This window comes from Nannobrachium achirus (genome assembly GCF_963921795.1).
Source record: "Nannobrachium achirus genome assembly, chromosome: 1".
NCBI lineage: Eukaryota > Metazoa > Chordata > Actinopteri > Myctophiformes > Myctophidae > Nannobrachium > Nannobrachium achirus.
The window spans coordinates 56,898,739-56,910,302 of NC_137810.1; positions in this window are offsets into that span (position 1 = coordinate 56,898,739).

An 11,564-nucleotide genomic window follows, 5' to 3' on the forward strand; every position below is an offset into this window, starting at 1 on the left:
CACCTGCCTCTCTAACATTCTCTGCACGTCCCTGCTCAGTTGACAGGATGGATGGGACACAGCGAAGCCTCTCACCGTCACTTCAACCCTTGGCCTCATCCTTCCAGCATCCTGACCAATTACACACCAGATGTGACTAAAGCCCCGGGATCAGGCCTCGCTGATTGGAGCAGATCAGCATCACAGCTTTTTGACTTGGATCTCCTGGTTTTGGGCTCTGTGACGGCGACGGCCGGGGGTCCGATGTCCAGGGGCGTCACAAGGGGGGGGGGGGAGTGGGACTGAGTTACTAGGGCCCAAGGTGGAGGGGCCCTAGTAACTTTAGCTATTGAAAAATAGCAGATAGATATACAAGCTCACAGCGCGGCACGCTAGCTTGTAGATCTGCTATTTTTGAAAAGTCGTGAAAATGTGTCCCTGGAACTAAATATTTTGAGATGGCGGTCCGTGATCAAATACATATCATCTTGGGGGTCCTTGACATAAAAAGTTTGAGCACCACTGACATGGAAACATAGGTTTCTTGCACACATTCTCACATTTTTTTTTTTTCAAAAATAGCAGATCTACAAGCTCGCAGCGCGGCACTCGGTGCTGCGCTGTGAGCTTGTATATCTGCTATTTTTCAATAGCTAACATTCATGGGGGGCCCCACAGTGAATCCTTGTACCCAGGGCCCAGAATTTGGTGCGACACCCCTGCCGATGTCTGTGGGGTCTGTTATGAGGGGGAACTCGATAGGGGTCCATCTGTGTTGAGGTTTTATTGAGAAACATGGGGATTACTGTATAAATAGTGTACACGGACCATCCTGCATATGTCTACAACGTAATAATGCATCATTATATTTCACCTCCATCACAGAGGGTTTTTAGATGACAAACTATTTCAGATGTGTTGATAAGAGGGTATGTCTCTGAAGTGTATGCATCCAATACTATGACAGCAATTGCATTTAAAAAAAAAGCGTAGAACACTAAATATGTTTGAATCTTCTAATAAACATAAGCTTCTGGATTCGGCTCTATGCTTTGACATCATTCTTCCCATCATCGTCTCAGTAGGGATGGGACGATATGACATTTTCATATCACGATTATTGTGACAAAAGACATCGTGATTTACGATATTATCGCGATAATCTAAATCCATTATCCTGGGGTGGAACATTGCCAAAATATAGCAGATCTACAAGCTCACAACGCGTCGCGTCGCAACACAACGCGTTGTGAGCTTGCAGATCGGCTATGTTTTGGCAAAGACATTTGATAGAGAGTGAAAAAAAGAATGTATCAAGTACGTATATTATAAGTACCCTTTACCATAGAGGGTTTAAGTGGTACCGGATATGCAGCTCCGGAAAATAAAAGGTGAATTGATCCCAGTGCATGACGGAGGACGATATCACGATAAGTTACTTTTCCACCATACGATTATCGTAAATGTTTTTTTATCACGATAAACGATAATATCGCGTATCGTCCCATCCCTACGTCTCAGTGGCCTAAACCTGCATGGTCCACACTTTGGCCGACTATCAGTCAGTAATCAGCCCAATCAGGCCCGGCAAACAACCAAAACAAACAGTAGGCGGGTGAGCGATGGTTGGACAGCACTCCTCCAGGGCGGACATGACCTCAGGACAAGGTGGCCTCATGACTAATTGGTGTTTAAGCTCGATCACAGTCAGCACACTTCCTACTCCTGTGGGCCTGCTAAATGGCTCCATTCTCTCTCTGTCTACCCCCTCCTCTCTCTCTCTCTCTCTCTCTCTCTTATAGTCTTCTCTCTCCTTTTCCTCTCGCTCTCTCTGTCCCTCTCTCTCTCCCTCCCCCCCAGGGGCGTCACAAGGGGGGGGAAGTGGGACAGAGTTATTAGGGCCCAAGGTGGAGGGGGCCTTAATTATTTTATACTTTAGCTATTGAAAAATAGCAGATCTACAAGCTATATAGATCTGCTATTTTTGAAAAGTCGGGAAAATGTGTGCAAATCTTTGAATATATGTATTTTTTTAAGCGAACATTTGTAACTACATTTTTGCTTCTGGGGGTCCCTGGAACTAAATATTTTGAGATGGGGGTCCGCGGCCAAATATATATCATTTTGAAAAAGTTTACATGAAAAAGTGTGAGCACCCCTGACATAGAAACATAGGTTTTTCAAAAAACCTTAGAAGGATTTAGAAGACATTTATAGAATTGGGTCAAAAATGTACACACATTTGTCAAAAATAGCAGATCTACAAGCTCGCAGCGCAGCACTCTGTGCCGTGCCGTGGGCTTGTATATCTGCTATTTTTCAATAGTTAAAGCACAAAAATAATGCGTAATAATGCGTTCCCAGTTCCCCTATGAAGAACATTTATGGGGGGCCCCGTAGTGAATCCTTGTACCCAGGGCCCAGAATTCGGTGCGACACCCCTGCTCCCCTGCCCCCACTAGCCACCCGTCTGCCTGTCTGGTCTGGAGGGAGGCACCGTGGGAGTTTAATTGCCTCGTATTTCCACGAAGCCAAGTTCATTACATTAACAGCTAGCTGGCCCACGCCGCATTCTTCTAACCTGCCGCAATTTGTTTTTGTATTTATTAGGCTGTCAGCAGAGAGAAGGCAGTTTCCCGCTCAACTCCGAGGGAGAGAGAGAGAGAGTGAGCGAGCGTGGCTGGGTGAGGGAGAAGGTCAGAGCAGGCTCTCAGGCACAGGCGCCCATTGTGATCTACTAGCCAGGCGGATGAAAACATGACAGGGAGGCACACAGGCGTGGAATGCAAGGCCTTCTCTGTCCGGGAGAAATCAGGGTCACTCGGAGGGGGGGGGGGGGGGGGGGGGGGGCAGGGGGGGAGGGCGGCGACGGAGAGACATTAGGAGAGCTAGAGGAAGGTCAATGGAGAGGTGTCGGTTCAAACTGTAAACATAACTTTGGGATTGGATGGAGGATGTATTCGTACACAATTCCACATTAAAGTCTCCTTCACAGGCTCACAGAACACATAACCTGCTAGCTGAATAATATAGTAGTTCATATATAGTAGTTTAATCTTAGCAGGTCAGAAATCCTACAGTAATTAATTGTGGGCTCGCTGAAAGGCGAAACCAGTATGTTATACCGAATCTTTATATGTCAAGTTTATTCTCCAAAAAAAATGACCGACAAAGGCCCTTAGCCAATGAGGAACAGCGTTCTTGGTGACATCACCACCAACAAGTGCGACCTGATATAAATAACATCAACACGTGGGCTCGAGACCAGTATGTTATATCAGTATGTTATACCAAAACTTTATAGACCAAGGTTATTCTCCTCAAAAGAATGACCAACAGTACAAAGGCAGGGCCCTTAGCCAATGAGGAGCAGCCAAAGGGTATTTCTAGTTGCACTCTTATTGTTGAATGTTTTGATACCTGGCCAAAGCATCATTCCCACCAGGCACGATAAAGATATTGTTTTAATCGTTCTCAACTCAAGTGGATGGTAGCGTCCACACCACAACGACAACGCTAACATAATTGATGTGAACGCCGATATATCGTTATAGTTATAACCCGGTGAGAATGTCGCTTTAGACAGATAAGAAGGTCAGGGTGTACAAGTAATAAACTCAGTAGGTATTCTAGAAATGGTACATTTCTGTAATCAGGATATGCCTCATGTCACCCCACTGACCATGGCAGATACACAGAGTAGACAGAGAAACTCTATCAGAGAGAGGAGAACACGCCAGAAGCCAGTGGGACATCAGACGAAATGTGTAGAATGGGCATTTCCATTCATAGCAATGCTGTGCTTCCATGTCACCAAGAAAAATGCAGTATATGAATCTGTGTGGGTCTCTGTGGTGTGTTTGTTTAGGTCATTGGTTTTATGGCAAGGGTCTTCAACAGGGGGTCCGGGACCTCTAGGGGGTCCTCAGAGTTACTATAGGGGGTCCTCCAAATCTTTTTTCTCCTTTTTTATATTAACCACTTGCACCCTAGTGTCCATATTCTGAGAACTTTAGCCAAAAATAGCAGATCTACAAGCTCACAACGCCTCGTGCTGCGATTGTAGACCGGCTATTATTGGCAAAGAGGTTTGGTGTAGAGGGGAAAAAGAGCAAAACAAGTACAGAGTGAAAGGTCAAGTTTACTAAGTATTGACGGTTCAAGTGGTTAAATATCTAAAAACACAAATTGACATGAATCTTAAATACACTGATGATTGTGCTGTCAAACGATGATACTAAATGAAATCTATGAGAAGGTTGTGGCGGTCCCTGCTTCATCTCTCTCTCAACTAAGGGGTCCTTGGCCTGAAAATGTTGAAGACCCCTGTTTTATGGTATCTTAACTTGCAAAATAGGTGATAGATTGATAGATACCTTTATTATCCCAAGGGGGAAATTCAGTCACCCAGACAGTAGTTACAAGTTACAGGAAGGTAAGAAAAAGAAAAAGGACTGTTGTGTACTGCCGAGCGACAAAAACAACAAGAAAGAAGAATCAACAATACAGGAGAATCAACCATACAGAGCAACTAAGTTAAAAAATATACATAAAGTGTCGAGAACAGTTGAAAAAGACACAACAAAAAATAGTAGTACCTAAGGTTTCTGTAATGGATTGCATGAACATGAAAACATGAAAGAATGACACATAATTATGACCTATCTAATCGGGTGTCGCTCTCCATTCCAACATGTCGCCACTCCGAAATTGACTTCTTATTGTCGGAGTGGCGACACTTCCATAGAGGTTACGTTTAGGGTAAGGGTTAGAGATAGGGTTAGTATCAGAATGGAGACATGTCGGAAAGGAGACATGTCGGAGTGGCGGGGTGTAATGTGTAACCATCTAATCTATACAGCTATGTCCAGAACAGTGGTTTCCTTTCAGAGAAGTTCAGGGAACATTATAGTGAACATCCTTTCCTATCATATTGCACAGCAGATTACCACATCACATCCTTTGACCTTACAACCCTGGGTCTCCATTCATTTCTTTATGTTCCTTTCACTCTACGTTGTACATTCCCTATCGTGGCACATCATGCAACTCTCCATTTCACAACCTCATTGCTCATGCTTCATGTTTGATATGAGATTTCAGACATTCTCTTTCAATGAAATAGGCTTCTGAGAAAACAGAACATTTGTGAAACTTCAAAAAGAATGACAGAAATACAACAGCTGTGGGGGGAAAAGAACATTCACATTCTGCACATGGAGATGACGAGGTGAATCCAGTTGGCCAACAGTCTGTATTGCAAAAGTGTGAGGCCTGCAGGCATGAAGAGCTATTGTCTTTACTCATCAATGCTGATGGTAGCGTATGATGATACTAAAGTAAACTACAATAAATTAAACATATAGCCAGCACAAAATTGATCAACTTGGGTTGATCCCCTCGCTGGGGTTCTCAGGAATCATGGAGGAAAAAAAATCACACTTGTGTGAACTGAGCGGTGGAGGCTGCGCGCGTGTGTGTGTGTGTGTGAGTGAGTGCGTGCGTGCGTGCGTGTGTGAGTGTGAGTGTGAGTGTGCCTGGCCTGGCCTGGCCTGAACAACAGCGCCCCTCCCTTAACATGTGTGGTCAGAAAAGGTATTTGCAGGCTACATACAGACAGACAGACAGACAGACAGACAGACAGACAGACAGACAGACCCACACACACGGCCATGTATAGGAGACGGTGTGACCACCGCTCAAAAAGGATGAAGAAAAGACATCTGAGTGAGTGAAAGAGGCCACAAGTGAGACAAAGAAGTATAGGAAAATGCTGTAAAAGAAGAGTTTAAAAATAGGCAGGGAGAATGAAATAGACATGGAAGAAGAAGGAGAAAGAATAGACAGAAAGATAGATGGAGTGAGCAGGAGAGAGAGAGAGAGAGAGGGAAGAGAGAGACAGAGAGATATGGCCAGTCCACGGGACATATGAGTGAGCTGCTCTGAAAGTGGATATGAAGGCGGATGAGCCGCGCCAACCTCCTCTGACCACATTAACAAAACCTAATGGAACGGCTGGCTCCAAGAGACCTCGTCATCCATTATCTGACTGTTGCTCCATCCAAATAGGCTCCCTGTCTCGCTGACTGCAGCTCACCATCATACGCTGTTCTTCTCTTCATCTCATTTCTAGTGGCCTAATGAAAATGACGGCTGAACTAATTTCTTAGTGTAGATACAGTAGCAAAGACAATAACGTAATAATGTATTTTAGTGCTCAGACCTTTTGTGAATGTTCCTAGTATGCTGTACCCATTGCAATCCCAGCACACACCCCGTCACTCTTCCGCATACATAACATCTTGGCTGACTGCAGATTCTATTTTTATCCTTTAATCCAAATTGCGTTGTTATACCAATTCCCAAATTTTCCTGCACTTGTGTAGTCCCTATCACTGCTAACACCTACATTTATGTGAGAGAATTAAACCCCATAGTCTAAGCGGTGGTGGGCAGGAACTATACTATACCGCTCCAAATGAGTGCCCCTGACCGCTGAATTGTTTTCTAGGCGTCTGTGCATCTCTATGACTTCACATTATATGGCAAATCGTCTGACAGCATGTGAACTCTAACACAGTTCAATATTTATTTTCCATTTTAACATTGCTTTGTATCATTACTTTATATAATAAACTGTACATTTTTACGACGGTGAAAGCATGAAAATATGCTGCCCCAGATATGTGTGGTCTTATTCCACAATGCTGTAATATAAAGTTCCAATACAGGAGATGACTATTCTACGTGTACCTGTATATTATGTCTATAAACAAATAGCTTAATTCACTGAACGGGAGTCGGGACTCTAATAAACTGTACATTTCTGTGTTCATTTTACTCTGAAAGTGTAAAATGAGCACTTTAGAGTGTAAGGAGACTCTGGACTTTACAGTGCATCTGCATTTTGACAGTGATGGATTACGTTTACGGAACCAAAACATGAAAGAGAACCAGTGGTATCCTTTAAGGACCCCGACGTGCTCGGCGGTTGAGCAACCTGCCAGTGCGGAGAGAAAATGACAGCATCCTCCGAGAATGAGAGAGAGAGCAAGAAAGATAGAGAGGGGGGGACACAGAGACGGTTACACTACAAATTGCTTACTTTACTGCGAGCTAGCTAATCTCCTGTTAATCCATGGTACTTACCCACACACACACTGACTGAATCTTTTGTGTGGCCACACAGAGGAAGTGTTTTTCTGTGGTCTGGGGTCAGGGGCAAAGGCTGGACTGATTCAGAACATTCCCAGGAGCAGTGGAAAGAAACGGGGACACAGTGAACAGCCCGCACATTGTGTGTGTGTGTGTCGTGTGTGTGTGTGTGTGTGTGTGCGTGCGTGCGTGCGTGCGTGCGTGCGTGCGTGCGTGCGTGCGTGTGTGTGTGTGTGTGTGCGCGTGTGTGTAAAGGCAAGTAAGTGTGCATCAGTTTTTGAATAGCGCACTGTTTACTGTAATGTACGTGCATGGACATTCCCTGTCATACAATAATGTGTTATGACGTATTTTGCACAAGGCCTTGTCTTCTCATTATTGAGCCAACTGTGCCACATGGTACTGTTCGCTGACGACTCAGCTCTCCTGATTTCAGGTGAGAACAAATTGCAGGTTGAGGAAGCCCTTAGCTCAGAAGTCACCAAAATTCGTACTTGGCTTACCGACAACAAACTGTCACTACATCTCGGTAAAACTGAATCTATTCTTTTTGGGTCCAGACATTCCCTAAAGGAGATAAATATAAACGATTTCAAGATCAAAGTTGATGACACAGAAATGTCTAGCAAGGAAGAGATGTGACCTATTTGGCCTGTATTCTTGATAAATACCTGTCTGGGGATAGCATGGCAACATCAGTGATCAAAAAAGTTAATCAAAGAACGAGATTCCTGGGTAGAATGTCCTCTTTTGTCAACAAAAGGGCCCTCGGGACTCTTCCTGGGGCCATCATTCAGCCCCATTACGACTATGCCTGGACCTCCTGGTACACATCAAAATGCCACTCAAGACAAAGCTCCAAACTTCCCAAAACAAATTGATTCGCCTACTTCTCGACCTGGGGCCCATGACCCATATTTCCCCCACTCTTTTTGCGAGCCTAGGATGGCTCATGGCTCAGTGTAGTAGATAGGGTTAAACAATTGAAAATGGGACTGACTTTCAAAATACTCAATGCAAATCTACCATCAACCCCCACAGTGCCCGCATATTTGACCAAACACCTCCAAAAAGTAAGGGACACCCACAGCTACAACACCAGGGGGAGTGCAAATAACGATTTAATAATACAAACCCATGGTACAAACATGGGGAAATTCAGCCACTGAAGTGTGGAATTCCTTGACTATAACTTGCTGGCCTCTTTCAAAACGGCCCTGAAAATTCATCTTTCAGGAGGTCAGAGGCGTAGGTAGTCATCACTTTCTCCCTAAAGACAGGCGAGAAGTGAGCCCCCCCCCCCCCCCCCCAATCACCCTCCCCTTTTTTCCCCTGCTCTGAACACATAGTGAATTATTTATTTTTATCAAATGCAACGAATATTGCCTTGTTATTATTGCCATGTTCTATAAATTGAGTGCCAAGGACTTCCAATGGAATCAAGACTGTTAAAGGGGATGTTCCTATTGGACAGAATGCTTTTAGCTGTACCAGTGCTGTGCTGCATTTTTTTTTTCATGTGTCCACTGTACTTGTGTGTAAATTTGTTGTGCCTAATAAAATAATCAATCAATCAATGGTCCGCTGATAATAGGATGTTTCTGACATTTGAATTAGCCTCGATCGGCAAAGTGACAGCTCACCAATTAACACACCTTAGGTCAGTGGTTCTCAACCTGTAGGTAATACTTTTGGGGGGTCCCCAGATGATTAACGTGCAACATTGTTTTCTCACTCAACAGTAAACAAACCAACGTGAAGTTTAAGTGTATTGAGGGTATCTGCACTTTTCTAAAGTGACTACCATATTTAAGGACCTTTTAATACCTCTAAAATGGCAAATTAAACATTGGCCAAATTGTCAAATATTAGAGACAGAAATTGTGAAAATAGATGATCTACATGCTCACAACGCCTCGCAACATCACTCAAAACCGCAAGCTTTCTTTGACTGAAAGCTTGCCCTAAAATTAGATTTTTGCACAGCGTGTGATGCTGCTTCTTTCATTTGAGTTTGACTGTGACATGATGAGTGATGCAGTGCAATCCAAGATTGTACAAACAAAACATTAATTTCCTACTAATGTGTTATTGGCTTTTTTTTCATCTTGCCATTGATATAATCACAACACAATGTTTTCCAGAGATACGTTTTTGTTGGCTGTTGAAGAACATCTCCAACATTAGCAAATACCAGGCTGTGTCTGAGAATATCTCCAATTGATAACTACCCAATAATGCAAAATCATTAGTTTGTGTGGTCACACCTAATTGGTTTTTCTCCCTTTGTTTGCCTCTTGCTCTCTCATAGGCCCGGGCAAGGATTACTCACACAACGGAAATAATGACGCCAAGGCCCATTACACTGGATGGCAGGACATCATATCAGCATTAATCTGCCACTTAGCCCAGCAGCCCACAGAGGGGAGAGAGAGCTGGGGGCAGAGAGAGAGAGAGAGAGAGAGAGAGAGAGAGAGAAAGAGAGAGAGAGAGAGCGAGAGAGAGAGAGAGAGAGAGAGAGAGAGAGAGAGAGAGAGAGAGAGAGGGGAGAGAGAGAGAAGAGAGAGAGAGAGAGATTCAATGTTATATGAGATACTTAAATGGTTTCCTGTTGAAATAAGCTTAGTCTTTTCATGGCTCTCCTTTTAGTAGACCTTGTACCAGTGAACTGTACCGTCATGAATCTGTACATTTTCCTATGCAAACTTCTAATAAAGCCTTCAATCAATCAATCAATCAAAGAGAGAGAGAGAGAGAGAAAGAGAGAGAGAGAGAGAGAGAGAGAGAGAAATGATACGATCAGTGGTGGAAAAAGTAGGCCTACTTGCGTTCTTTACTTAAGTAAAAGTACCAATACTGCAATGTAGATATACTCTACATACATGAAGTGGTTCATGTATGTTTTATAATATTATAATTTATATCTGCAAAGTCACTAGAAACTAAAGTTTTCAAATAAATATAGTGGAGTAAAAGTATACTATATTTGCATCCGAGATGTAGTGGAGTAGAAGTAAAGTACACATTCCTCAATATTGTACATTGTACATTATTTAAGTAAATGTGCTTACTTTACACCACTGGATATAATATCAGCCAGGGGCGTCACAAGAGGTAGGAAAGTGGGACTGAGTTACTAGGGCCCAAGGTGGTGGAGGGGCCTTGATTATTTTATACTTTAACTATTGAAAAATAGCAGATATACAAGCTCACAGCGCGGCACCGAGTGCCTCGGTGCGAGCTTGTAGATCTGCTATTTTTGAAAAGTTGTGAAAATGTGTGCAAATCTTTTTTTAAGCGAACATTTGTAACTCAAATTTTGCTTCTGGGGGGTCCCTGGAACTAAATATTTTGAGATGGGGGTCTGTGGCCAAATACATACCATTTTGGCCACTGACATCGAAACATAGATTTTTCTAAAAACCTTAGAAGGATTTGAAATATTCAAAGATTTTTCAAAAATAGCAGATCTACAAGCTCGCCTGCTATTTTTCAATAGTTAAAGCACGTGGCCCCACAGTGAATCCTTGTACCCAGGGCCCAGAATTTGGTGCGACACCCCTGATATCAGCTCCCTCTAAACGTGGTCTTTCCTCAGATTTAGAGCAGAGTTGGAACATTTCTGAGGTGGTGGTACCCTAATACTGTCTGTATTAACAATAGTGTGATATTTAATTGATTGATTGAAGACTTTATTAGAAGTTTGCATAGAAAAAGGTACAGTTTCATGACGGTACAGTCACTGGTACAAGGTCAACTAAAAGGAGATCCTAGAAAAGACTAAGCTTATTTCCATGGGAAACCATTGAAGTATCTCATATAACATTGAATGACAGACGGATAGATGGATACAAGTACAACACTTCTTTTGCTTTCAGCAACTTCAACATAAAGCAACAATTTATATCAGTTGTACATCAACTTGAACTAGGATCTGAAGATTTTTCTGGTGCTTACTAATGTGTGTAGAGTAGACCATTGGTTCTCAAAGAGGGGTCCGGGGTTTCAGGGGGTCCCCAGCTAAATGTGTTAAAGTGATCTTAAAGGTGTAGTTCACCCCCCAAAATGACTTTTTTTCCCTATTGATTACTCATGCCATGGAGACTTGGGTTCAATATGTTTTGTATTTGTCACATTCCTAAGACAAAAATGTTATTATAGTAAATTTGCCCACATTGATTACAGAAGGGGACCCAAATGCATTTTGGTCCCCATCCGGAATCAATAGGGATTGGGGATACATTTATTGAAATCAAAATGTTGTCCTAACCTGCGACAAAAAACTAAAAACATTATTGAACTTAAAGGAGTAGTTCACCCCCAAAATGACTTGTTTGCTATTGATTACTCACGCCACGGAGACTTGAGTTCAATAAGATATTTTTGTATTTGTCGCATTCCAAAGACAAAAAATGTATTATAGTAAATAT